The sequence below is a fragment of the Puma concolor genome, chromosome A1 (genome assembly GCF_028749965.1).
Source record: "Puma concolor isolate L17-30 chromosome A1, mPumCon1.1.hap2, whole genome shotgun sequence".
In the NCBI taxonomy this organism is placed as follows: Eukaryota; Metazoa; Chordata; class Mammalia; order Carnivora; family Felidae; genus Puma; species Puma concolor.
Window position 1 is genome coordinate 29,987,160 of NC_141667.1, and position 26,282 is coordinate 30,013,441.

The 26,282-nt window shown below is 37.8% G+C and overlaps 1 protein-coding gene across 3 annotated transcripts in view; it reads left to right on the forward strand.

Moving 5' to 3' along the window:
* Positions 1–18,284: 18,284 nt before the first annotated feature.
* Positions 18,285–26,282, forward strand: part of NIPBL (NIPBL cohesin loading factor) — a 201,006-nt gene continuing 193,008 nt past the window's right edge. For 2 of the 3 annotated variants that reach the window (XM_086677232.1, XM_086677224.1), the window contains exon 1: positions 18,286–18,633. The gene's annotated coding sequence lies outside the window, so the exon portion shown is untranslated. Of the gene's footprint in view, positions 18,634–26,282 lie in introns of all 3 variants that reach the window. The other variant, XM_086677236.1, reaches the window with a different exon arrangement.

Genomic DNA, 26,282 nt, shown 5'->3' on the forward strand with positions numbered 1-26,282 from the left:
TAATGTTCTTTAAAGACATTTAATATAATATATAAATTAATATATATGCTTATATATTAATTTATATGTTAAAAAACTATAAATTAATATATATATATTTTAAAACAAACATTCAACGGGAAGACATTTAAATTTTTCTTTGATATTTTAAGCAGTGTTGTTTCAGTATTTGTTTAAAAAAATTGTTCACATCCTGAGTTCTATTAACTTAACCAAGTAATCTATAATTTTTCAAAATTAATTATTTTAACATTTAAAATTTTTAATTTCATCTGTAATTTATTTTAGTGAATATAATATGGGAATCTAGTTTATTTTTCATTCATTTATTTATTCAGTTATGCATTCAGTGAATATTTATCAAGCATGTATTCTGTTAGGTGCTAATAAACCAGACATGGTCCCAACTGTAGTGGAACTTACAGTTTAGATGGTAAAGACAGACATAAATCAAATAATCACCCCAAAGAATGTATAAATGCAAAGTGATGTACAAGCCATGAAGGAAAGGAATTGTGGAGTCCTTGGTAGCAGGAAGCATAGTATTGTTCTAAGCACTGGGAAGAGAGCCAGTGTCTAGAGCATGAACTGCAAGGTAGAGATTAGTGTGAGATGAGATTAGAGAGGTGGGCAAGGACACACTATGCAGAGCCTTGCACCATGTTAAGACTTTTTATCTTAAGACTAATGAGAACCATTTAAGGGTTTTAAGCAGGAGGTTTACATGATCAAATTTATGTTTTCAAAAGATCACTGTGGCTGCAGGAGAAAAAAACTGGAGGGAGACTTTGTGTGTGCCAGAAGCCAGTAAGGAAGCTGTTGTAGTAATAGGTGAGAAATGATGGCAGCTAATTCTGGCTACCAGTGATAACTTACGGCTAAGTTGTCACTGGAGACAGACAAGTGGACAGATTCAATAGATAATTTGAAGACAAAATGAACAGGATTTGGTGATTGAATTAACAGGGTACTGGGGACATGAAGGAGAGAGGTGTTAAGATTTCTAGGTTTCTGGTTGGAACAAAACTGGATTTACAAGAATCCATTTGCCAGCATCATTTGTTAAATATTCTATCCCTCCCCTTTGGGTTATGACATACTGGAATTTCTTCCAAATATCTGTAAATTCTATGACAATTGTGTTGCAATTACTTTAGTTTTATAATATGTTTTAATATTTAGAGAGACAAGTTTTCTTTACCAATAACTCTTTTTTTGAAGTAAGCTCTATGCCCAAAGTAGAGGCTCTGGGTGGGGCTCAAACTCACAACCCCAAGGTCAAGAGTCAAATGCTCTACTGACTGAGCCAGCCAGATGCTCCAATAACTCTTCTTTTATAAAATGTCTTTGTTTCCATCTATTATTCCATATGAATTTTAGAATCATTTTTTCAAGTTCTAAAAAAAAAACCTATAAAAGCCACTGGGTGGCTTAGTCGGTTAAGCGTCCGACTTCAGCTCAGGTCACGATCTCGCGGTCCGTGAGTTCGAGCCCCGCCTCAGGCTCTGGGCTGATGGCTCAGAGCCTGGAGCCAGCTTCCGATTCTGTGTCTCCCTCTCTCTCTGCCCCTCCCCCGTTCATGCTCTGTCTCTCTCTGTCTCAAAAATAAATAAACGTTAAAAAAATTAAAAAAAAAATTAAGGACAATTCTCTTCTTCCAAATTTTTTATAGGTCTCAGTACAAAACTTTCATACATTTTTTATATAGATGTCACATATTTCTTGTTAAGATTATTCTAAGTGTTTTGTTGTTACTGTTGTCATTGTGTTGTTCTAAATGCAATGAGTTTATTTTAATGCAGTAAAGTGGCTAGATTATAGAAACTTGAAGAGAGTTATACTGATGCTCTTTCAGATCTAAAAATTTTGATAATAAAAGGGACCCAACTTTATCTGAACCTGTCTTAGCCATCTTGGGCTGTTGTAACAAAATACCACAGACTGGGTGGGTTAAACAACATACCTTTATTTGTCACAGTTCTGGAGGCTGGAAAGTCCAAGGCATGGTACCAGCAATTTGGTTCTTGGTAAGGGCTCTCTTCCTGCCTGGCAATGGCTGCCTTCTTGCTGTATCCTCACATGGCAGAGGAGTCTTTGGTGTCTCTTCCTCTTCTGTAAGGGGACTAATCCTGTCATGTGGGCTGTACCTTCATAACTTCATCTAAACCTAATTACCTTTCAAAGGCTCTATCTCCTAACAGCATAATATTGGGAAGTAGTGCTTCAATACATGAATTTTAGGGGAGGGCATAAATGTTCAGCCAGTAACAGAGCCCAAACATGAGCTAACATGGTTATAATTCCTGTTTGGTATCGCAAGCAAGGTACATGACTAAACTGAACTTGCGACTGCATAGAAAAAGTAAAAGAACTGATGAGTTGGTGAAGGAGCTATAATTATTAATATTCAAGTGAGAACATGGGGAGTGGGTGGTTATTACATGGAGTGTGCATTCATGTCCCATATCAGAACTGCTTTGTGCTAAATGGAATCACAGAATTTGAAGAATTGCCAAGCTATTTGGTAGAAATAAAGTCAGGATTTCTAAAGAAATTCACAAATTTTCATAAGCATGAATTATGCTTTAAGTTTTTGCAGCTGACTTTAGAATGATGTGTTTGAATGTTTTAAGCATCTGCCTTGTCAAAATGGCTCTAATTAAAAGGAACTGATTGAGCTGAAGGCAAACTATACCTACCAAGAACCTATAGTATTCCTAGGATATTGAAGATGAATCTATACATCACTCATTACTATGCCAGAATTTCTGGCTCTGTGGCCAAATTCTTGCCACATATGAGTTTTCCAACTCTGTTAATGTATGTTATATTCTCTTTCCTAAAACCATGGAAATTGAATCTGAGGGCCACTTTCAGTAATGTAAACTTGGAGTGAAATATGAGATGTGCCCTGCTTACATAGAGTCCTTGTTTTGTTTTTCATTTAACAGCTTTACTGAGATAGAATTCAGATACCATACAATTCACTCATTTAAAGTGTACAATCAGGTGGTTTTTAGTGTATTTACAGATACACTCAAACATTACTAGAGTCGGTCTTAGAAGATTTTCATTACCACAGAAAGAAACCCGGTACCTTTAGCTATCACCCCTCCCATGCACTCACCACCCATACTCCCAGCTTTAAACAACTGCTAATTTACTTAATATCTCTGTAGATTTCCCCATTCTGGACTTCATATGAATAGAATCATATCATATGAGGTCTTTTGTGATTGGCTTAGCATAATGATTTCAGGATCCATTCATGTTGCAGCATGTGTCGGTACTTCATTCCTTTTTATGGCCAGATAATGTACCATTGTAGGAATATACATTTTGTTTACACATTTGTCAGTTGGTGGACATTTAGGTTGTTTGCACTTTTTGGTGATTCTGAATAATGCCATTGTAACCATTTGTTTACAAATTTCCGCGTGGACATACATTTTCATTTTTCTTGGGTATATACCTAGGAGTAGGATTGTTGGGTCATATGGTAACTAGATGATTTAATTATTTCAGGAGCTGCCAGACTGTTTCCTAAAGTGGCTATACTCTTTTATATTCCTACCAGCAGTGTATGAGCGTTCTAATATTTTTACATCTTTACCAACACTTGTTATCTGATTTTTTTGTTCTAGTCAAACTAGTGGGTATGAGTATTGTGATTTTGATTTGCATGTTTCTGGTGACTAATGATGTTGAACATCTTTATACATGCTTATATGTATGTAAATGGCCATTTGTATTTCTTCTCTGGAGAAATATGTACTTAGATCTTTTGTTCATTTTTAAATTGGGCTATTTGTTATTTTACTATTGATTTGTAAGTGTTCTTTATATATTCTAGATATAGATCCCTAGATAAGGATCACATATATGATTTACAAATTTTCTTCCCATTCTGTGGGGTTTTCTTCATTTTCTTTCTTGTGTCCTTTGTAGCACAAGAGTTTTTAATTTTGAAATCCAGTTTATTTCTTTTTTATTTTTGGTTGTTTGAGCTTTTGGTGTCATATCTGTGTATCATTCCCCATGTTTTTTTCTAAGAATTTAATAGTTTTTGCTCTTATATTTAGGTTATTGATCCATTTGGAATTAATTTTTGCATATGGTATGAAGAGTTAGGGTTCAGCTTCATTCTTTTGTATGTGGCCATCCAGATGTCACAGTACCAGTACCAGATGTCACAGATCTTCGTTCTTTTTTTTTTAAGTTTTATTTATTTTGAAAGGGAGAGAGAGAGAGAAAGTAAGAGAGAGAGAGAGAGAGAGCATGCTCAAGTGGGGAAGGGGCAGAGAGAGAGGGAAGGAGAAAGAATCCTAAGCAGGTTTCCCACACTCAGTGTGGAGCCCTATGTGGGGTTTGAACTCATGAACTGTGAGATCATAACCTGAGGTGAAATCAAGAATCAGATTAACTGACTGAGCCACCCAGGTGCCCCCAACAGCCCTTCATTCTTGAGCAGAGGTTGGTCTGTTGTATAATAATATCTTCATCGATTTTTCAAAATTGATTGAAGACTAGTAATTGGCCCATAATTGTGCACCTTTTTATGAATAAAACTGATTAAGCTATTTGGACACTATGAAACCAAATACTTTTGAACAGTTTAATGACTAGAATTCCATTGTTGTTATGATTTAAAATGTATGTGGCCCATAGACATAGATTTCTGACAGTTATGGTTCACTATTGAAAAACATGGATATCTCTGGAATATGTTATGTTTTGCATAGTTTTTGTTCCATGCTATGTTAGTTTCTGTCTTACTAGTAGGTGACAGGAATAACGAAAACTGTGATATTATCCTTGACTTTAAAAAAAATTTTTTAATGCTTATTTATTTTTGAGAGAGAGAGAGAGATAAAGAGAGAGAAAGAGCACGCACACAAGTGGGGGAGGGGCAGAGAGAGAGAGGGAGACACAGAATCTGAATCAGCTTCCAGGCTCCGAGCTGTCAACAAGAGCCCAACGCGGGCCTCGAACTCACGAGCCGCCGCGAGATCATGACCTGAGCCGAAGTCTGAACCGAAGTCAGAGGCTTAACTGACTGAGCCACCCAGGTGCCCCTACCCTTGACTTTTAAAGGAATCAAAATGTGGGTGGGGGGGAGCTCCTGGGTGGCTCAGTCGGTTAAGCATCCGACTTTGGCTCAGGTTATGATCTCGTAGTCACTGAGTTCAAGTCCCGCGTTGGGCTCTGTGCTGGCAGCCCAGAGCCTGGAACCTGTGCCTCCCTCTCTCTCTCTCTCTCTCTGCCCCTTCCCCGCTCACACTCTGTCTCTCTCTGTCTCAAAAATAAATAACAATTTAAAAAAATGTGTGGGAACATTACAAACCAATGGTGACTGGATAGATATTATGAGAGGGTTAGTGGTAAGATAAATGGGGGTTAAAAAGGAATGATTTAAGTGAAGCAGCAAGGTCAGGTAGGAGTGTGGATTGGATTGGAGTGGCACCTTGGGACTACTAATATGGACAGAAACTCCTTGGAAAGTTTGAAAGCTATAACTAAACATTCTAGATCTGGGTTGTTAAGTATTATGTAATGTTAAGAATTTGCTGCTTAAAAATAAAATGTCATTAACCTTTTCTATTCTTTTAGGAAATCCACCTGTTCTACTACTCTCCCATTTTCAAGTAAAAAGTAAGAGACGGGTGCCTGGGTGGCTCAGTCAGTTAAGTGTACGATTTTGGCTCAGGTTGTCATCTCACAGCCTTGAGTTCGAGCCCCATGTCCAGCTCTATGCTGACAGCTCAGAGCTTGGAGCCTGCTTTGCATTGTGTCTCCCTCTGTCTCTCTGCGCGTCCCCTGCTCATGCTGTGTCTTTCTCAAAAATGAACACACATTAAAAAAAATTTTTTTTTTAAAGTAAGAAAGACAGTAATTGAATAACTTCTAGAATTAGATAAAGTAACATTTTATAGGTTATTGATTTTAGAGCCAAGCTTTTGTTATAATATTTAACTAAATGTCTTGTAAATAAAAAGGGTTCTTTTCAGATATTTTAGGGGGAAAGTACTAGATTATTAAACCATAGCAAACTTTGGTAGCTTGCTTTTTCCTTAGTGCTCCTTATAATTCTTTGGCTCTTTCTCATTTTATAACTCTCCCTGGCTTCCACTCTGTGGCTTCAACTATCATCTATATGAAGATGACTCTCCTATCTTTATCTCTAGCTCTGTCTCCTAAGTATTATACATGTTTTCAACTGCCTACCAGATATTTCTAACAGGGAGTCTAATAGGCAAGTCAAATTTAACTGACCCCAAACTGACTTATTTGTACTTTTCTCTGCTCTCAGCCTACACTTTCTCCTGTAGGTCTATTTCATTTAATAACACGAGAGTCCATCTAGAGAACTAAACCTGAATTATTGGTAATATTTGAGCCCTCCCCTCCCCACTTTCTCTTACCTTACATCTTCATTGATTCAACAAGTCCTAGATTCTACTTTATCTTTTAAATTTACCTCCTCCTTTCCACTTAAACAACTACATTAGCTCACTTAAACAACTACATTAGCTTTCTTTTTGATTCATATTTCTCCAGCCTCATTCACATTCCAGCCTTCCTTCATTCAGTTGCCTAAGCTTCTTTCTGTTTCAATTGAAATTACAAAATATAGCTATATCAAGAGTCCAGATGAGAAAGTATTGTGTCAGAGTATGAATACACAGTATGAATAAAAATATGGATACATGTTTTTATTTTTTATTTTATTTTATTTTTTTTAATTTTTTTTCAACGTTTTTTATTTATTTTTGGGACAGAGAGAGACAGAGCATGAACGGGCGAGGGGCAGAGAGAGAGGGAGACACAGAATCGGAAACAGGCTCCAGGCTCCGAGCCATCAGCCCAGAGCCCGACGCGGGGCTCGAACTCACGGACCGCGAGATCGTGACCTGGCTGAAGTCGGACGCTCAACCGACTGCGCCACCCAGGCGCCCCTGGATACATGTTTTTAAATTGCATGAAACTTCTGGGTTCACCACACTTTCACTAAGTATTATCTTTGGGTTTTTTTCCTAATGTAGTAGGTACTTCTTTTTAATGTGAATTTGCAGAGTTATTCTAAAATGCAAATTTTATATTATCTTGGATGTAAGATTCTTTGTTTACCTGTTAAGTGTGAGGCAAAACCCAATTTATGCTAGAGTAGCAGATCCCATCCTCCTTTCAAAATCTGCATTCTAACCAAACCAATTTTCTTATTATAAGATATAAGGAACTTTCATGCATCTGTCCTTTTCTGTTTTCCTTTTTTTCTTTAGAATGGTTGATTTGCATCCTTCCTGTCTTTCCCTGCCTGGAAAGATTGTTTATCCTTCACTAACGTTCAAAGTTGACCCATCCTGTGAAGCTTTTCTCAAGACTTCAGGTATCTTTGGTACTTTCAAAGCACTTTTTATTTATTTATTTCTTATTTTCATGGCATTTTTGATACAACTCTTGGTCATTTATCTCACTCTTTTAAATGTACTTGATTTAGTTCTCCTCTGGGCTGAGTTCTAAGAGACAGGTTACTCATTTGTATTCACTGTTTACAGTACATAGGTGCTGGGCACATGCTTGTTGAATGATCTATAGTTTATAATAATAAAAATGTTGTGCATTCATAAGTGAAGAACAACTTATCCCCCAATTTTGGATAAATAAATTCAAAATTTAAGACATTGTATATCAACTATACTTCAGTTAAAAAAAAAAAAGTAAAAATCTTTATTTATATGGTGATGGAACCTGGGCTCCTGAGCAGAATTGAGAGTCAGGGAGAGTGAACAGAAGGGAGAACTACAGACCCTTTACAGGACTATGTGACCTTGCTTGCTTGCCCTGATTGCCCCAGCAGCTCTACAAGCATCCACCCATCCACTCACTGCTCTGGACTTGCCCAGAACTTATTAACACCTGACAATCCAAGGCTAATAGACATGCCTCCTGGTAGTCTATTTCATTTTAATTAAAACTAAATCTAAAGAAAAGAAGCACATTATCTTCTGATACTCTTAGAATACAATAATATTCTAAAAATATAGAGAGGGGCACCTGGGTAGCTCAGTTGGTTAAGCGTTCGACTCTTGGTTTTGGCTCAGGTCATGATCTCATGGTTCGTGGGATTGAGCGCTGTGTCAGGCTCTGCACTGACAGCATGGAGCCTGCTTGGGATTCTTTCTCTCCCTTTCCCTCTGCCGCTCCCCAACTTGTGCTTGCTCTCTCTCAAAAGTAAATAAACTTTAAAAAAATAGAGAGAATTAGAGACTCATTTATTCAGAGGTCATACTTTTATTATATTGCACATAATAATTACATCATAGAATAGTTTCAAATCAGTTTTCTGGTGAGCATTTCTTAAAGAGCCAGATTTCACAACTCTGCTGTTTTCACAGCAGTGTTGTAGGTACAATTAAAGCTCACAAGATTTCATGTAAGTACAAGATTATATGTGAAATCTTTATCAATTCTAGGCTCCTAGAATAGATATTCCAACATTTTTACAGGAAGCCTGTAAGATGTGAATAACGTTTTCAAATTAAAAATACTTTTGTATATATGAAGTATTATCAAGTATTACTATAGCTCTTCTAAATTCATAATGAAAGTTATTTCCCCTTCAATCAAGCGGAAGTTACATAGTTTTCGTGGACATGATCATGAAGAACCATCTGAATATATTTGAGAAAGGTACTGTATGTTGATGGTAGAATTAGAAAGCCAACACTGAGAAAGTGGTACCAGAGAGGTGCTTTAGAAGATACAAAATTCAACAGTGTAAGACAGAAAGAAGCTAATAAATTAGAAACAGGACTATCAAAGCAACTTGGACTCTGGTGCTGTTTTTTCAAAGGGAAAATAAAACATTTCAAAAGTGTAAATAAAGAGCAGTATTGAAAACAGTATTCACATGTGGGTATAAATCTCTGACTAAAATTTTGTATTTAATTTTTTAGGGAGAGCAAAATCCTTTACTAAACCTGATTTTGTTCACTGAAGTTGCTTTCTTGCTTTTACTAATCTGTCATCATTCTCTACTCTGGAGTAGGACAAGTAATGAACTATTTTCTTTCCTTGCTTTGTTTGGTTTTATTATTATAATCAGAGACTTAGTCTATTGAATAAAAGCTATATAAAAAGGAAAAACTTATACTACATATTTTAATTTTATAATGTTGACTTTGGTGACAAAGTTAATAGTTTTTATTGGAACTTGATGAATTAGCCCATTATTCTCATCAATAAAGAAATGGTTCATGGCAAAGCTACTGCCACCTATTAATGTAATTTTGAAAAGATCCTTATAGTATTTTTTCATGGGTGGGAACATTAACAAAATTTAAAATATAATTAGAAAGGTCAGGCTGTTTATATAATTCTAATAGCCTATATTTATCACAACTTGTGTATAAAAGCAGCACATACTTAGAAGTAATACCGATTGAATTGCTTTTTTTGGCATCAAAATGTTTCTCAGGCTGCCATCAGATGAATTTTATTTCTTGGATATCATTGCCACGATTAACTGATTTGATACCAGATGCCAATACGTATGTCAGTATATTGTAATGTAGCATTATAAAAGAACTGACCTATAAAGTGTACAACCTACCTGCTAGTGCTCAATAGTAAATGATTTGCTTCTAAGTACCATTTCCTTGGATTCAATGGGTTACATACTAAATTTCTGCTTATATATTTTAATGAGATTAAATCTTTCAACAAAAATTTTGTCTAGTTCATAATTGAATATATGCTCCATGTCTTCTGGAGTTAGTATTCAAGAAGTACACGTTTGGAATGATACACACATAAGTAAATGTACCTATAACTAAAATTTGCCTGGGGGTGCCTGGGTGGCTCAGTCGGTTGAGCATCCGACTTCGGCTCAGGGCATGATCCAGCCATGGAACTCCATGGAGCCATGGAACTCCAGTCCATGAGTTCCAGCCCCGCGTCGGGCTCTGGGCTGGCAGCTCAGAGCCTGGAGTCTGCTTCTGATTCTGGGTCTCCCTCTCTCTCTGCCCCTCGCCCCCTCATGCTCTGTCTCTCTCTCTCTCTCAAAAATGAATAAATGTTAAAAAAAATTCAAAATTTGCCTGAATCCATTGTTCTTCTGTGCTTCGGACAGTATGTTTCCACAAACCTTGCAATTAGTAAGCGGCTAACCTAGCATTATTTAATTATTTGACTAAAATTGTTTGGGTTTTTAAGTTTTTTACTTTGATCCAGTTAGCTAACACCCAGCTTTTACAATTTTATTTCAAATAATCACTGTATCAGGCATTTTGAGGTTCTTAGAAAATACTAAATAAGCTGACAGTACAAATAACCATTTAGCAACTATATTCCTCCAAACTTCTGTCACAAAACAGATACCACTTTTTGTTGTTTTTATAAAGGGTAGTGGAAACAATTCTATTTTCTAAAGTGAAAAACTATCTCATTATATTATTTTGCTGTAATCATTTTTTTTTTTTTTTAATTTATTCCTTGCTTCTTTGATTTTCAAAGCAAATCTAATGTAAGGTCAATCTGCTTATCAGCACCAACTTTACAATTTTAAAATGTGTCTAGTTAGAGCCTAATTTCAGCTTTAGATAAAAATGGATTTATTAAGAAATGGTTCACTGTTACATCTGGCTTGTAATTCATTGTGGCCCTAAGGTAATGTTTTCTATGGTTTTCCATCTTAGGTTATAATACGGAGACATTTCCACTTTCATATTTCTACTTGAATTTCCTCTGCTTAATTGCTTTGTTCTGATCCACATTAGTTTCATCACATGTATTAGAAAGAAAATCAGTATCTTACTGTTGAATAAGTATTTTACTTATTCAACTTTCAATACCTAGTTTTTAAAGAATTCTCTTTTATGCCACACATTCCTCCCTGGGTTGTCCTTAATTGAAGCAGAAGTGTTTTCTTTCAGTTGGCTTCATGCAAGGTAATTTTGACAGTTAAAATTGTCACCCTATCCATATCTCGTAGCCTTTCTATCCTTTTACTTGGCTTTGCCTAGACTAAACTAAAAAAGAGAACAGCTGCCAAACAGTCAAACAAACAAACAGGAAGTCATGTGGTCTTTCTTTGTAATCCTACCTTTCAGGACTGACTTGGCTCCCTCTGCTGGCTAGTAATATAATTGCTTTCTTAGTTCAACAGGATATGTATTGCATTTGGTGACATATTTGGTGAGATACAAGCTGTGGTTCAGTAATCAAATTAGAGATTCTTATGTTATTTTTCTGAATTTTGTGTTAAGGTTTTAACCAGAGTAGGTCTTAAGTATCTATCATTGAAGGGAGCTGGCATCATATGTTTGGAAAAAAAACTTTTATTAATGCTCTTAGATTTGTGAATACTGAAATTTATACTGAAATCCAGCAAAACAGTGATGTTTAAATTTTATCGAAATGTCTAAATCCTATTAATATCAGTGTAACATAATCCTTATTTTCTGATAGTTACTTTTCATCTTATTTATACAGCATATTGCCTCCTTTCAAATCTATACATAATTCTCTTAAAATTTCCCTTTGAATTCTGTACAGAATTTTAAGTACATTTATTTAAATTTTTTTTAATGTTTATTTGAGAGAGAGAGAGACAGAGCACAAGCGGGGGAGGGACAGAGAGTGAGAGCGAGAGAGGTAGAGCGAGACGGAATTGGAAGTAGGCTCTAGGCTCTGAGATGTCAGCACAGAGCCCGATATGGGGCTCAAACCCAGGAACTAGGAAATCATGACCTAAGCCAAAGTCAGACACTTAACTGACTAAGCCACCCAGGTGCCCCTAAGTACATTTATTTAAATATATAGTGAATTGGATGGCAAATTAAGGTTAACTATTTGATAAATTATTTACTTGGAGGTGCCTGGGTGGCTTAGTCGGTTGAGCATCCAACTCTTGATTTTGGCTTAGGTCATGATCCCAGGGTCATGGGATCAGCCCTGCTTTAGGCTGCAAAGTGAGCATGCAGCCTGCTTAAGATTTTCTCTCCCTCTGCCCATCTCCCCCACTTGTGCTCTCTGTCTCTAAAATAAAATTAAATATATATATATATATATATATATATATATATATATATATATAGGAGCGCCTGAGTAGCTCAGTCGGTTAAGCAGGTGACTTCAGCTCAGGTCATGATCTCGCGGTTCGTGGGTTCAAGCCCTACATCGGGCTCTGTGCTGACAGCTCCGGAGCCTGGAGCCTGCTTCAGATTCTGTGTCTCCCTCTCTCTCTCCCCTCCCCTGCTCGTTCTCTGTCCCTCTGTGTCTCTCAAAAATAAATAAACGTTAAAAAAAATATATATATGTACTTGGGCTAGAGAGAAAAGCCTTCAGTTTGGTTATTTTTTGGAGGGAAGAGGAGTTTCTACCATTTTCAGAGAATAACTTGTTCTTATAATTGCTCTGTGAAGGTCAGCTTTCTTTGCATTCCTTTTTTTTAAATTTTGTTTTTTTCAACGTTTATTTATTTTTGGGACAGAGAGAGACAGAGCATGAACGGGGGAGGGGCAGAGAGAGAGGGAGACACAGAATCGGAAACAGGCTCCAGGCTCCGAGTCATCAGCCCAGAGCCTGACGCGGGGCTCGAACTCATGGACTGCGAGATCGTGACCTGGCTGAAGTCGGAGGCTTAACCGACTGCGCCACCCAGGCGCCCCTTTCTTTGCATTCCTATGGCTACTTAAGAAACACTTGTTTTAAGATCGAAGAGAAGGTAGGAAGAAATAGAAATATCTTTTGCCTTATTTTATGTTGCTGTATTGGGCATTTGAGATTAGAAAATGTACTACAACCAATAAGGAAGAAAATAGTTACAGATCTAAACACACCAATCTACTAGGAAATTGATTCCTTCTTACAACGTCAACCATATTTAACATTTCTTTTTTTAAGTTTATTTATTTAGAGAGAGATAGAGACAGTGCCAGTGGGGCAGGGACAGAGAGAGGAAGAGAGAGAGAGAATCCCAAGCAGGTTCCTCACTGTCAGCACAAAGCCTGATGCAGGGCTCAACCTCACAAACCATGAGATCGTGACCTGAGCCGATACCAAGAGTCGGATGTAACTGAGCCACCTGGGCACCCCTAACATTTCTACATGGTATATTACCTACCCTTTACCTTAAGATCACCTTTCTGAAACCTCTTGTAAGATACCCTAGCACCTCCTCTAAAATTCCTCACTACATAGGCAATCAGAACTGTCTAGCATTCTTTTTCATTTTCTAAGGAGGCGAAGTAAAGGACAACCTGAACTGTAGGTTTTTTTAAAAATGTACTTTTTTCGGCCTATAACCCACAATAAGAAATATATTTTACATGGCAACTCAGCACATGCACACACAAAAATGGAATGAATGCTTATTTGAAAATATAGACTTTACCATGTGTGATGGTACTCTTAGATTCTGTTCTTTTCTCTTTTAAATAAAAAATGCTAGTCACAACCCACTAAATTTCATGACCTATAATGGTACGTGACCCAGTTTTAAAACACTGGTCTAATGGAGATGCTTTTAAAAGAGCATCGTAAGCACTCCCTTCATACTTATTTTAGATACTGAGTTTTTAATGGATTTTGTATTCTCCCTTCCTAAAGTAATTTTTAATCTGTTATTCCAGGTTGGTTTAGGATTAAAATGCATGTGTATTTTAATTATCTGGCTCACATTCAGCATATGTATTGGTTCCATTAAGATTAGGCCTTCATGAAGATGTGGATGACCCTAAATAATGAAATCATATTTCAGACATGCATTTTTTTAAGGGCCTTACCCTATGCAATGCACATTACAAAACTGCAATGTAGTAAAATTAGTTACTTTTATTTGGAGTATGAAGTATAGATACACAACAATATAAATATAGGAAAGTCATAGGATTATAAGTGGATGGCATGAATAATAAAATCTATGAATTTAAAGAAAATCCTTAGGTAAGAAGGATTAACGAATGACAGGACAAAACTTGTTCTTGAGAGGCCAAGATGAAGAAAGTCACTGGGAAAGACCATTAATTTCTATTATCTTAACAAAAATGGATAAAATATGTTAAATAACCTTCATAGATACTCTTACAAATTTGATTGAGGTATTTACTTTGAAAACTTGAAATAGGAACATATTTACAGACTATTGTTTGATATTTTTTAGCTCACCCTCAAATAAACATCTATTACAAACTCTTCACTAAAGTTTCTTAAGATCTAAATCACCCTAAAAGTAACTTATTTATCCTAAATATGAAATAATTTTGATAGTGTGAAATAGTCTACAAAACACATACATACTACATGTTCTTTTCTTTTAAAAAATGATTTTCTAAAATTTTTCATTTCTATCATTTTATGGCAAATTGTACTTATCTTGAAGATGTTTTCCAAAAAATAACAATTCATAATTTCTCAATTGTACCAATTCCTGCTGATATTAATATTTAATAGTTAAAATCCATTTAAAATATTTTATTAAATCTTATACAATTTATTGACCAAGAATACATATGAGAATATCCAAGAATATAAAATGAATAAATAAAATTAATGCAATTCAGTACTTAAAGCAAGGGGACAATATTAGGTCAGATTAAGGGTTTACTGGGCTATCTACAAACTATTGACACACCAAGGATATAACAATGAAATATAAAGCCAACTGATTTTGGACATAAAGATTTAAAAATGTAAAAGCAAAATAAATGAATGGTGATGATCAAAATAATTAAGGAAAAAAAACAAAACCAAGAAACAAGACAAATCAAGAAAACTCTAAGATTAGATTAAGAGATTCTACACACGATCTTAACTTGGATACTTAAATTTAGGCAAGCAAAACACTAACTGATTTAATAGAAAAATATTCTGATATGCATTGAAACAATTTAATTCTGTGGTCTGGAAAAAAATTAATATAAACTACATACAACTTAAAACCCTTAAAGGTAGAGACCTTTTTTTATTCACTAATGTACGTAAGAGGTGCTTATCATAAAGCTAATTAGCACCTAGTGAGTCTTTAATACATGAGGGAAGAAAGTGAAAAATAACATATCTGAAATTTTAAATTAAATGCTACAATAATGCCAAGACTTTTGTTTCCTAGACATGCAAAATTATAACTTTACCAGTAACATTTAAGAAAGTATATAGGAAGATAATTGTGCTTCATTAAGCAAATTGAAATACTATTTTGAAACTGAGTGAAAAACATATTCTGAGCCATCTGTATATTACTTAAAGCTGTTCTTAAAATTAATGGGTAAACTTACAATGAACAGACTGTTGGATTTACCAAACAATATATAATTATTTGTATTAATGGTTATAAAGACTGTCTTTTCTCCTCCAAAAATTCAACACATGAAATATTATTTGGGATATCATGGCCAAAATCTTATTGTATAGTTTCTAGTTTACTGGTGTACTTATTTTAAAAGGCGTATTTAAAAAAAGTTTTTTTTAATGTTTATTTATTATTGAGAGACAGAGACAGAGAGCGTGAGCAGGGGAGGGGTAGAGAGAGGGGGAAACACAGAATCGGAAGTAGGCTCCAGGCTCTGAGCTGTCAGCACAGAGCCCGACGCGGGGCTTGAACTCACAAACTGCGAGATCATGACCCGAGCTGAAGTTGGTCACTTAACCAACTGAGCCACCCAGGCACCCCATTAAAAGGTCTATTATCCCAGGCAATAATAGGAAATAAAAATCCTCAATTTTTTTCAGTTTTGAAAAATCATAAGTTATTGGTATATCCAGTGCTAGCATAAGGTAAATGTAATGAACAGCAAACTAAAAGGTGAATTAAAATATCCACTCTATCCATGACCTAAGCTTTCAATGAATCTTTTCTTCAGAAGGAAACTGTAAAAATAAATCTCCCTAGCATTTGCTTTGCTTGACAGCATAAATGAATAGCAAGCAAAGCAGCCATATGAGGTCCTTTATACAAAGCCTCAGAAACATGCACCTTTTGAATCACCGTGCGTGGCACACATTTTGTGCCCAATAAATATTTGGTGAATGAACTTTTCCAGTAGTGCTGGATTATTTGGCCAACCAAATTCTCACAGACTTTAATTTAGCAAGTATTTTGCAAGAAAGAGGGCAGACAGGATAAAGAAGTAGTTTGTGATTCAGGAAGAGAGCAAAGCTAATTGGCTCAGTATGAGTATGATCATGTGATCTATCAATCAACTGTCCTCCAGCAAGCCCATTTACAGAAACCTAAAAACAATTATCACTAGTTTGTGGGCTTCTGGTGTTGTGGAGGGTGAATGTGTAAAGTAGTGCCCTTCTCTAGAACTCTGTAATAAACTTGGTTGTTCCCTAGATTTTTTTTTCAGTTTTCACAAATCTTTCATAAAGTTATCTGTAGCATGTAAGTGTATCTATAAAGGGCCAGAGTACAGAAATTGGTGTGTGTGCATGTGGGGGGTGGAGGTCAGGGCCCTTATAATTGTCATTTATTCATTAACCAAATATTAAGCATCTACTGGTGTGTCAGGCATTGGTCTAGACATCATTTTCTCCACAAAACACCAGTGGAGAAAAACAAAACTTCTTGCCCTCCTGGAGTTTAACATTCTACTGGGGAAAAACAGGTAATAAGATAAACACGTAAGATCTGTAGAATGCCTGAAGGATAAAGTGGGAAAGGGGGACAGGGGACTCGCAGTTTCCAGAGCGGCCACGGAGGCCCCGAGATGACATCTGAGCAAAATCCTGAAAGTGAGGGAGCAAGCCCTATGTATACTTGGGGGAACGAGACCGGCACGGCGAATAGCAAGGGCAGAAGTCCTGCTGGCAAGGGGGTCAGAGCAGCCTCTCCCCCACCCCATCGCGCGAGGAATTTAGGCCACGGTCAAGACTGACTTTTCCGCTGAGCTAGATGCAATGCCATTGCGGGGTCTAGAGGAAAGGAGTAACAAGAACTGATTTAGTCTCCCGAGTGATTTTTGAGGCAAATGGAATAACCCAGAGGCAGAATTTCCCTTTAAGCGTATTGGAACATATACAAATACATAAGCAATTCACGTATAATCTAAATTCATTAAAATAGAACACAAATTTCGTCCCGCCTGAGTAAAATTCGCTTACCTACTGCACTTTCTACTTGAACGAAAGCTCCCCCTTAATTTACACAAACGTAACAGAACTGCGAAATGATAAAGTTTGTTACAACAGGGGACCACAAGCATGGCACTGTACACAATCACACTGGGTTCCAGCCTCGTGCAGTACCTCACTGTTTCAAGTGTAAAGAGGAAAACGGCGTTGGAAACTGGCTGGCCCCGGCCCCAGCCCCCCCCCCCCCCCCCCCGCTCGCCCACGACCCGCCGGCAGCCCGAGTCTGGGCTGGCGGCTCTCCTCGCGCGCCCGGCTCCACCCACACCTCGAGGGGGGCGCGGACCCGCGCGTTCCGGGCCCGCGGCCGGCCAGCTCCTCGTTCGCACAGCGTCGCCTACAGGCCTTTCTCCCGACAGTTAGGCAAGAACCAAGACCACCGCCAACAAAAACACCAGAAAAAGACCGCGTATTTCCAGAAACCAAAGCATCACAACACGATTCCAATTCAATCCGGCCGGGAATCTTCTTCACCTCCAAGGGCTGCGTCCTTACTCCGCAGAAATAATGCAGAGACGGGCGTAGAGTCCGGCTCTCCAGAGGAGAGGTGTACGATACATCCATCCACCAGACTGCAGAGACACCATTTAAAAAATGCACCGTCGCCGTCGAAACGCGGGCGTCCTCTACCTGGTCGCCCCGAGCTCGGCTTCCTAAGCTAAAGACCACCAGCTGGGTTAGCGAGCCTGGCCTGCGAGCCGGTCCGGGCCTGAGCGCCCCTCACGCACAAGACCACCACCGAACTCGGGCCCCGCTCCGGTCGGCCTCCAGGAAAATAAAGACCGGGGAAAGCCGGCCCGTCCGTGCCGCAGCGAAAACGCCGCTCCGCAGGATCGACAATTAAAGGCAACATCCGCAGTCGCTCTGAGGAGGAGAAGGGCGCAAAGGACAGCGGCCGCCGCCTGCTGCCGGCCCCGGCCAGCCGGGCGCGGGGTGGTGCGGCGCGGCGCGGTGCGGCGCGGCCGAGGACGCGAGCCCAAGTGGCGGCGGCAGCGGCGGTGGCGGAAGTGGAGTGGGGAAGAGGGGGTGGTTGTTAGTGTTTGGCGCCGGCGGAGGGAGTCATTCCTGCAGCTGCACTTCCGGTCGGCATTTTGTTCTGAGAGGGAGAGACGGAACGAGAGAGAGACACACACAGGGCTCCTTCCCCCCCCGCCCTCCCCCCCCTCCCTCCGTCGGTACCGACTCACCCGACACCACCAAGCCGCAGGGAGGGACGCCCCCGCCGACAGGAGGATTGGTTCCCGGGCCGGCGGCGATGCCCCCCCGGTAGCTCGGGCCCCTGGTCGGGTGTTTGTGAGTGTTTCTATGTGGGAGAAGGAGGAGGAGGAGGAAGAAGAAGCAGCGATTTGTCTTCTCGGCTGGTCTCCCCCCGGCTCTACATGTTCCCCGCACTGAGGAGACGGAAGAGGAGCCGTAGCCACCCCCCCTCCCGGCCCGGATTATAGTCTCTCGCCACAGCGGCCTCGGCCTCCCCTTGGATTCAGACGCCGATTCGCCCAGGTAAATTCCTGCTCTTTATTTCGGCGGCGGCGGCGGCGGCGGCGCCAGGTCCTCAGCGTCTCTCCTCCTCGCTCCCCTCCCCGCCGTTTCCTTAGCGGCCCCAGGTCTCCTCCACGGGCGAGTCTAGAGTTCGCTCCTCTCCGGTGGCAGCCGCCCTGGGTGGCGGTGGTTTTGTACTCTCTCCCGGCCGGCTCCGGTGGCGGGGACTGGGCTCCTGCCGGGCGGCCGGGGAGGCGTAGGCCCGGCGGAGAGTGCAGGCCGCGGGCCAGCGGAATCTACTTGAGCTCGGGGATTAGGAGAGCTCCGGGCTGAGCGGAGCTACTGCTGGTCGGTGACAGGCCTCGCCAGGGAGAAGAGCCGTAGCTAGTGAGGAGGCGGAAACAATACAACTAACAGCAAATGTGCCCTGTTCGTCCCCATATTTACAACTTTCCTGGTCCCGGAGTGGGGAACGTCCCAGTGAAACAAACAACCCCCCTTCTTCCCCCTGTGACCCCATGAAGGGAGGAAGTAGTTTCAGTTAGTGAGACAAATGTAAATACTCAGACACGGATCCAGTGGCAATTCGTGTCCTGTGTAAAACTTGTTTGGACATTAGAAAGTTAATAAAGACTCATTTTCATTTTTAAAGAATTAAATTGCCCACATGAATATTTAATGTAGAAAACCATAGTGTGGTAGACACTGCATATGCCCCCCCCAAGAGTTTTTATGTTGTTGTTTGACAGTGTGTGTTGCACATGGACTTTTTATTCAAAGGCAAGTGTAAAGTACTTGACAGGTTTACCCTGCCACTTTAGATTTGTGTGCGTTATGTAAGGACAATTTTAAACGACTGTATATACAATTCTCAGGTACTTCCTGATCTAAGTGTGTAGAAGCATACAAAGAATATTATCTGTTTTGAGAATTTTACCGAGGTATAGGTGAAAGCAATTTTCTTTAAAAGCATAGAAATTAAGTTATGCTTACAATCCCAGGGAGGTTAAAAAAAAAAAAAATGTAGAAGGTGCCATCCTTTCATGTCAGGGCAGATCTTCTTGAGGTCCCAGGATTGTCATTGGCTGTTTGTGCCCATGATGTTTGACTGTGTAATGAGAGAGGTGTCATTTTAATAGGTCAAATGTATCTGTAAATGCTAGAGAAAAATATCAGTTCTGCCTTAACAAATTCTAGTTCACGAGTAAGTTAAGTGTTCAGAGCTTGTTTATGGAGGCGTTGGTCAGATAGGTTGGCATAAGGGAAGAACAATCCATTTAAAAGTCCTCAGCCATACAAATTGCCTAGAAAACTAAATGTTCCTGGTGTTAGACTATTTTGATACTTTGTTTCATATTCAGGGAAGGAAAACTTTCACTGCTTAGAATGAAGCAACACTGATCAACAAAGTCCCTTGTTTTACTAATGGGGGTTACATTGGTTAGAATTTTTTGTGTCTTGTTAAATTATAGTCATTGTAGAATAAGTAACTTTTCTGAAGGTTATTTTTGAGTTTAGCCCTCTGCTTAAAATAAACTGTTCCACATTTCCCGCAAACGTATGGATAAATGTTAAAAAGAGTGAAGTTAATATAGCTGTCACGTACTAGGCATGTTTTTAATGCTATAAATCCGTGTAGTAGTCAGTAGCGTGTCCGTGATTTGTATTGGTCAGGGAGCAGTTTGAATTTTAAAAAGCCTGAAGCTCCTGCTGAGCCCCAATCCCGGCCTCCCTCCCTCCCACTAATCTCCCATTCCTGTCTTTGTGCTGCCTGCTCCTGTTAGACACTGTTTGCTACAGGGCCTCAGGCCTTCACTGGGTGGGGGGGGCATGCCAATGGGGGCTTGTTGGGGAGAGGGAATACGGAAGGGAGGAACACTTCATATCTTAAACAGAGGGTTTGGGGGCCAGCGGCGGGGGGAGGGGGGTGTGGATAAGGTTTTCAGTGTAAATGTTTGAAAGGCCCTTATATGAACCTGTGATGCCTTTACAACTTTTATTTAAATAAAATACGGAGACATATGTCAAAGGATGAACATATTTCTACTAAAGGTAATGGAAAAGAGGAGTTCTGCTTGTTTAGTTTTCATCAACAGAAGCAACTTATTTTTAGCGTTTTATAGTTAAGGGGAGCCTTCTTACACAGATGTTTGAATCAGTGTGTTAGATATGTTTATGTGATTGATTTTTTTCCTGTGACTTTGGAATTAAAATGAATTAGTTCTTACCAGATCTTATTTTACCAATTCTACATATTTAGTGTTCTGTAAGTAATATAGGTTGTGTGATATCTTTCATTAAAGTAGTATAAACATTTTAAAGTAAGTTGAAAATATTTGTTGTTTGGTCCAAACCAATTAAATAAGTTATTTTTAAAGGAAAAAACATTGTAAAGCTCGAACAAAACCTAAACTTGAACTTAAAATTTTTTGACAATTTAGTTGGAAGGAATAATAATTTGTATTTCCCTGGAGATTATGAATACTCTGCTCTACCTCCCCTGTATTGGTTGGGATAGTCGCTAGTGGCTATTTCTGTATTTCTGTTATTATCATTATTTTTTAATTTAGTGAAAGAAGACACTATAAGTGTTCCAGTAGGCTTCTAATGTTAGTTATATTATTTGGAGAAGTAATTCCTAGTATTTATTCAACAGTGTGGTTTATTGTTTCTCTCGAGTCTGTTGAGTTACAAATAACTTATAATAATTACTTGAAAAGAAAGCACTTCTAAAGTGGTGAAAGTCTAGTGAATCAAATTAACATTGAATATTAAATAATTATTTTTAGTGTTTTGAGAAGAGTACATAGGATGCTGCTTCTTGAAAGTCATTCAACAATTTGTTTACTGAAGTTATTGGAAAGCATTTTGAACCTGTGCTAGGGATCTTTATACTGCCCTCTTTAAGAAGTAAAAAGTTACATTTGAAGAAAGAAAGACTGTCTATTTGAGATTATTTTTGAGGATGAAAAGTGAAAGTTTTCACTTAGGATGATAGTAAACCAGGTTTTAGTTTTCTGCAGAGTGATCATTATTAAATTTCAAAAATACTGTGAGCAAAGTTATACCAATTCAGATATGTAATCCTCTTTATTGGGTGCCAGACTACCTAACTCAAACATGTGTTTTTTAAGACTTCCTATATTAATTTCATATGTAATTCTTTGGTACCAATCTCTCATCAGACTGCTGTAGAAACATTTGAACCCATCTATTTCATATTTTGACCTGCTCTATATTGATGTAAAAATTAATGATAGAGTAAATAAAAACTAGAGAGTTTGAATTTTATATGATTTTATTTAACTTTCTCCACCCCATTGCTTATTAGGACAAGGATCATTTATGAGTAATTCTGGAATTTTAAAATAAGATTTTAGTGTTATGTGAAGTGATTGGGAAGAATGAGGTAAATAAAAATTCCTTTTTGAGAAATGTAACTTCAGTGTTGTTGATCACATTTATTTGCTATAAAGTGAATAGGAAATTACTGACTAGGAACTTTATGGAAACCTGGTAATGAACTGTTTAGTTGAAGATGTTTACTTTAATATCCTGAACATATTAAATTGACTTTGCTGGTAATTTATGGTATTATATAGCCTTTAAAAATCATTTTAAAATATACTTTTTTAGCAAAGAGCAGTTGTTCTTTATAATTGCTCTTTGAATTTTTGAAATGGTTCTTTTTCAAGGTGACCTGAGTTCATTTTTAAATATTCCCATTTCTCTGTGAGAGAAGTGTTCGGCATCATTTCCATTTTTTGATGAAAATCTTGATACTTAGAGGCCATGTGATTTGTGTAGGTTCATGTAGTGAGTGAGAATAAGGGATTCCCTTACTCTTACAAGTTTGTTTATTAGATTATGTTGTTTTAACAAAAGCGTGCGCTCTGGTCACAAAGCTAGGTATTGCTATTGCTCAGTGTTGACACTGATACCTTATGTGGCTTTTTCAATTATCTGAGTCCAGGGTGATTTTTCCTCTTCTTTTAGGGGAGCTATGATACCTGTCTCTTGGTTGTATTTTCCAGGTATGAAACTAGTACTTTTAAATTAGAAAGGCTGACCTTGTGGGTATGTTTGGTGTTTGAATGACTGAATTTATTTACATTATGTTTCTCCTAAAGAGTGTAAGTCAATTAACCATAGTTGTAGTAAACAATTCATAATTACTCCTGAAAGTTTTTTTTATAGCGTGGAATTTTAGTGTTTTCTGATTGGTTTAAAAGCAATTTTAAAAAGCAATTATCATTGTAATTTTAAAAAGTATTTTATGTGCTTAGAATTTTTTGCCCAGGTAGATAGTAAAAAGTGATTATAGGTATTTGTGTTGTACATTGTTTTGTTTGGTGTAAATCTAGAGTCCATTTTAATTGAGTTTTGTCAGATTGCCTTGTTTTAAGGCATATTTCTTTTTATTTCCAAAGTGATATTTTTAGGAGAGATTATTTGTTAATGCAACATTGCCAGCTAGATAAGATTTTGAGGGCTTATAATTTGCCAGAAATTGTGTTAAGTATGACTCTATAATATTACTTCATTTAAAATAATGAGCTCAGGAAATAGAAACTGTTATCCACAATTTATAGATGAAGTAACGGGGCTGGAAAGGTTAGAAAATTGCCCATTGTCTTGTAATTAGTGAATGGTCAGTCTGATTTATATTTTTTTCTCAAGAATTTAGGATTCCACATTTCTAGTTTTAGTAAAATCTTCATATTTTTTGGTTAGTTAATTCACTACTTATAAGTCATATATGCAAGGAACTTGTGTGGTTGGGGCAAAGAACTAAAGTATAATGCAGACTGTATATCCTGTATAATATTTGAAATCAGATCTTTACCATCTTATATTTGTTAGGCAGTCTGTGTAATTTTTACTTCTTTTAAGTTTTTCATTTTTGAGTTGAAATTGTCATAGCATCTATTTTTAGAAAGGGAAAATTTGGCTTTAGAGAGTGATTTCATTTATAGAAATGCGTGTAATCAATTGTGTAGTAGATGAATGTATAAATCAGTATGACTGATAATTTTTAAAAACTCTAGCGTTTTATAGCAAAAGAATGTTAATCCTTTCAAAGTCATCAACTTGGGAAATTGTGTGCTTTTTCTAGAGCTTTTGCTATTACATACAATCTTAAGGGGGTTCCTTTAATGATAACCTTTGGAGCCTTTGCGATAGTCTTTTTTTAAATCCTTAATGGCAAATCTTTATCTTTAGGGGTAAATTTGAGTTTTAGAGACAGTAAAAGTAATTTAGAAGTTAGTTTAGGAGAACTTAGATTTAGTAAGATCTTTTTTGTGTTAGGCACTATATTGAGTGGTTTACATTTATAATATGTAATGTTATTAGCGATATCCATGTACCATGAATTTTCTCAATTCTTCAAGGTATATGAATCTAGTTGTGTTCATTATTCTAAGAGAGTTGGGAAAACAGAGGTATAGAATGATTAAATGACTAGCCTAGGCTCCCATAGCTAACAAGTGGAAGAAAGCGGAGAAAGGACTCCAAAGTTGATGCTTTACCTATCACCCTTAACCACTACACTGTGTATCATGATTTGAACCTCCTAGCTGCCCAATGAGGTTAGCGATGTGTTCTTGTTTCACAGACAAGGAAATTGAGGCTCATCATGTTTAAGAACCTCGACCAGGGTGACAAATCTAGCAAGTGTTAGAGGTAGGACTCCAACCCAATGTGTCTAACTCTAAAACGTCTTTTAATTCTACCACCCTGCCTTTTCAAGATTTATAATACATTTCTTTTTTAAAGATTTACTTTTTAAGTAATCTCTATACCCAATGTGGGGCTCTCAGACTCACAGAGTTCAGATCAGGAGTCTCATGCTCTACCCACAGAGCCAGCCAGGTGTCCCTGTAATACATTTTTTTTTGATAAAAAGGATAGACTTGGTTATAAAGCAGTGACACTTTTTCTGTCACAAAGAGGAATTCTGAACTGTTTTGGTTAGTTATAGATGATTGATTATTTGATTACAGTCTTTTCTGTAAAATACCTTGTTAGTTTACACCTCGTGTAATGTACAAAATGTGTATACACAAGTGTGCCTTTAAGAAGGATATTTATTTTTAAATATATGCAAGCTATATTTACAGAAATTGGTAAAATGGGAAAAGCCACTTTATTTTTATATTATTGTGATTAAGTTATTTCTTCTAAAAATGTCAAGCATTAAAAAATATTACCAAGAGGAGCATCTGGGTGGCTCAGTCGGTTAAGCATCTGACTTTTGGTTTCGGCTCAGGTCATGATCTCCTGGTTTCGTGAGTTTGAGCCCTGCGTCAGGCTCTGCGCTGAGAGGACAGAGCCTGCTTGGTATTCTCCCTCTCTTTCTGTACCTCCCCTACTCATACTCTGTCTCTCTCAAAATAAATAAATAAACTTAAAAAAAGAATTCCCAAGGATACATCAAACCTCCAACATAGTTTATGTAACTAAATTATTTTGCCATCTTACATGTGTGTCACATCAGTTCACTTGAACATACCAAACCTTTAAAGTTTTCTTTTGTATAGATTTGTCCGTTGGCAGAAGAAGGAAACATTTTCAGTATGTAAAACCATGGAATTAGTATCAGTTAATTTATTAAGAGTTTTTTGTACTTTTACCTCTCCTGAGAAATTCAGAAGCTGTGACACAATTTTGAAATATTCGATTCCTTTTTGTTGGAGTTATTTGAGTCACTTGTACTTCTCAGTCTTTTGGTCCTATGCTGATAATATGTGCACTTGTTTAAAGAGTACTGTTTTTTAACTGGTCACTGATTCTAGATACCTTAAAAACTTACAGTGCTTGAAACACTAATGAATTATTACAATTTAAACTAGAGTTGACTCTAAAAATATTAATCTTTATGATTTTATATTTAATTTTTTAATTTGCAAAACAAAAATTGTCCTTGAAATTAATCCTAATAAGTAAAATACATCACTGACTTTTCTCAACACTTCTACTTGGCAACCTTTTCAGGATTTTTAAACCTGCTTTTAGTTGTCTTTATCTGATAGCATTGTGGCTTGCCAGTTTCCACCAAAAGAAATTGATCATCTGAGTTAGGCTGTATGTAGTTTAGTTTTCCCTTGGTGATGACCAAATTGAAATTTTCTATGAGTATAAATTGGGCATAACTTCCCCCCTTTAAAATACTGTTCTTGGGGCGCCTGGGTGGCGCAGTCGGTTAAGCGTCCGACTTCAGCCAGGTCACGATCTCGCGGTCCGTGAGTTCGAGCCCCGCGTCGGGCTCTGGGCTGATGGCTCAGAGCCTGGAGCCTGTTTCCGATTCTGTGTCTCCCTCTCTCTCTGCCCCTCGCCCGTTCATGCTCTGTCTCTCTCTGTCCCAAAAATAAATAAACGTTGAAAAAAAAAATTTAAAATACTGTTCTTAAAAAACTGATACACATGACAGTTCCCCCCTCCCACCCCCCCACCCCCCCCCCCCGCCAAGGTTCTGCCCTATGCTTCAGAAAACTCTAAAGTTGAAAGTTGAAGTGTGATGCCCTAAAAGCTATTATCATTCTTTCCCCTTTGAGAAAAGAATTAAGAATGCAGTATTTATGCCATAACCCACCTTTGGGTTATCTTGAAAGACACACATGACATACGCTTTTTACTTAACTTTATTAAGCTAGCTTTTTACTTAACTT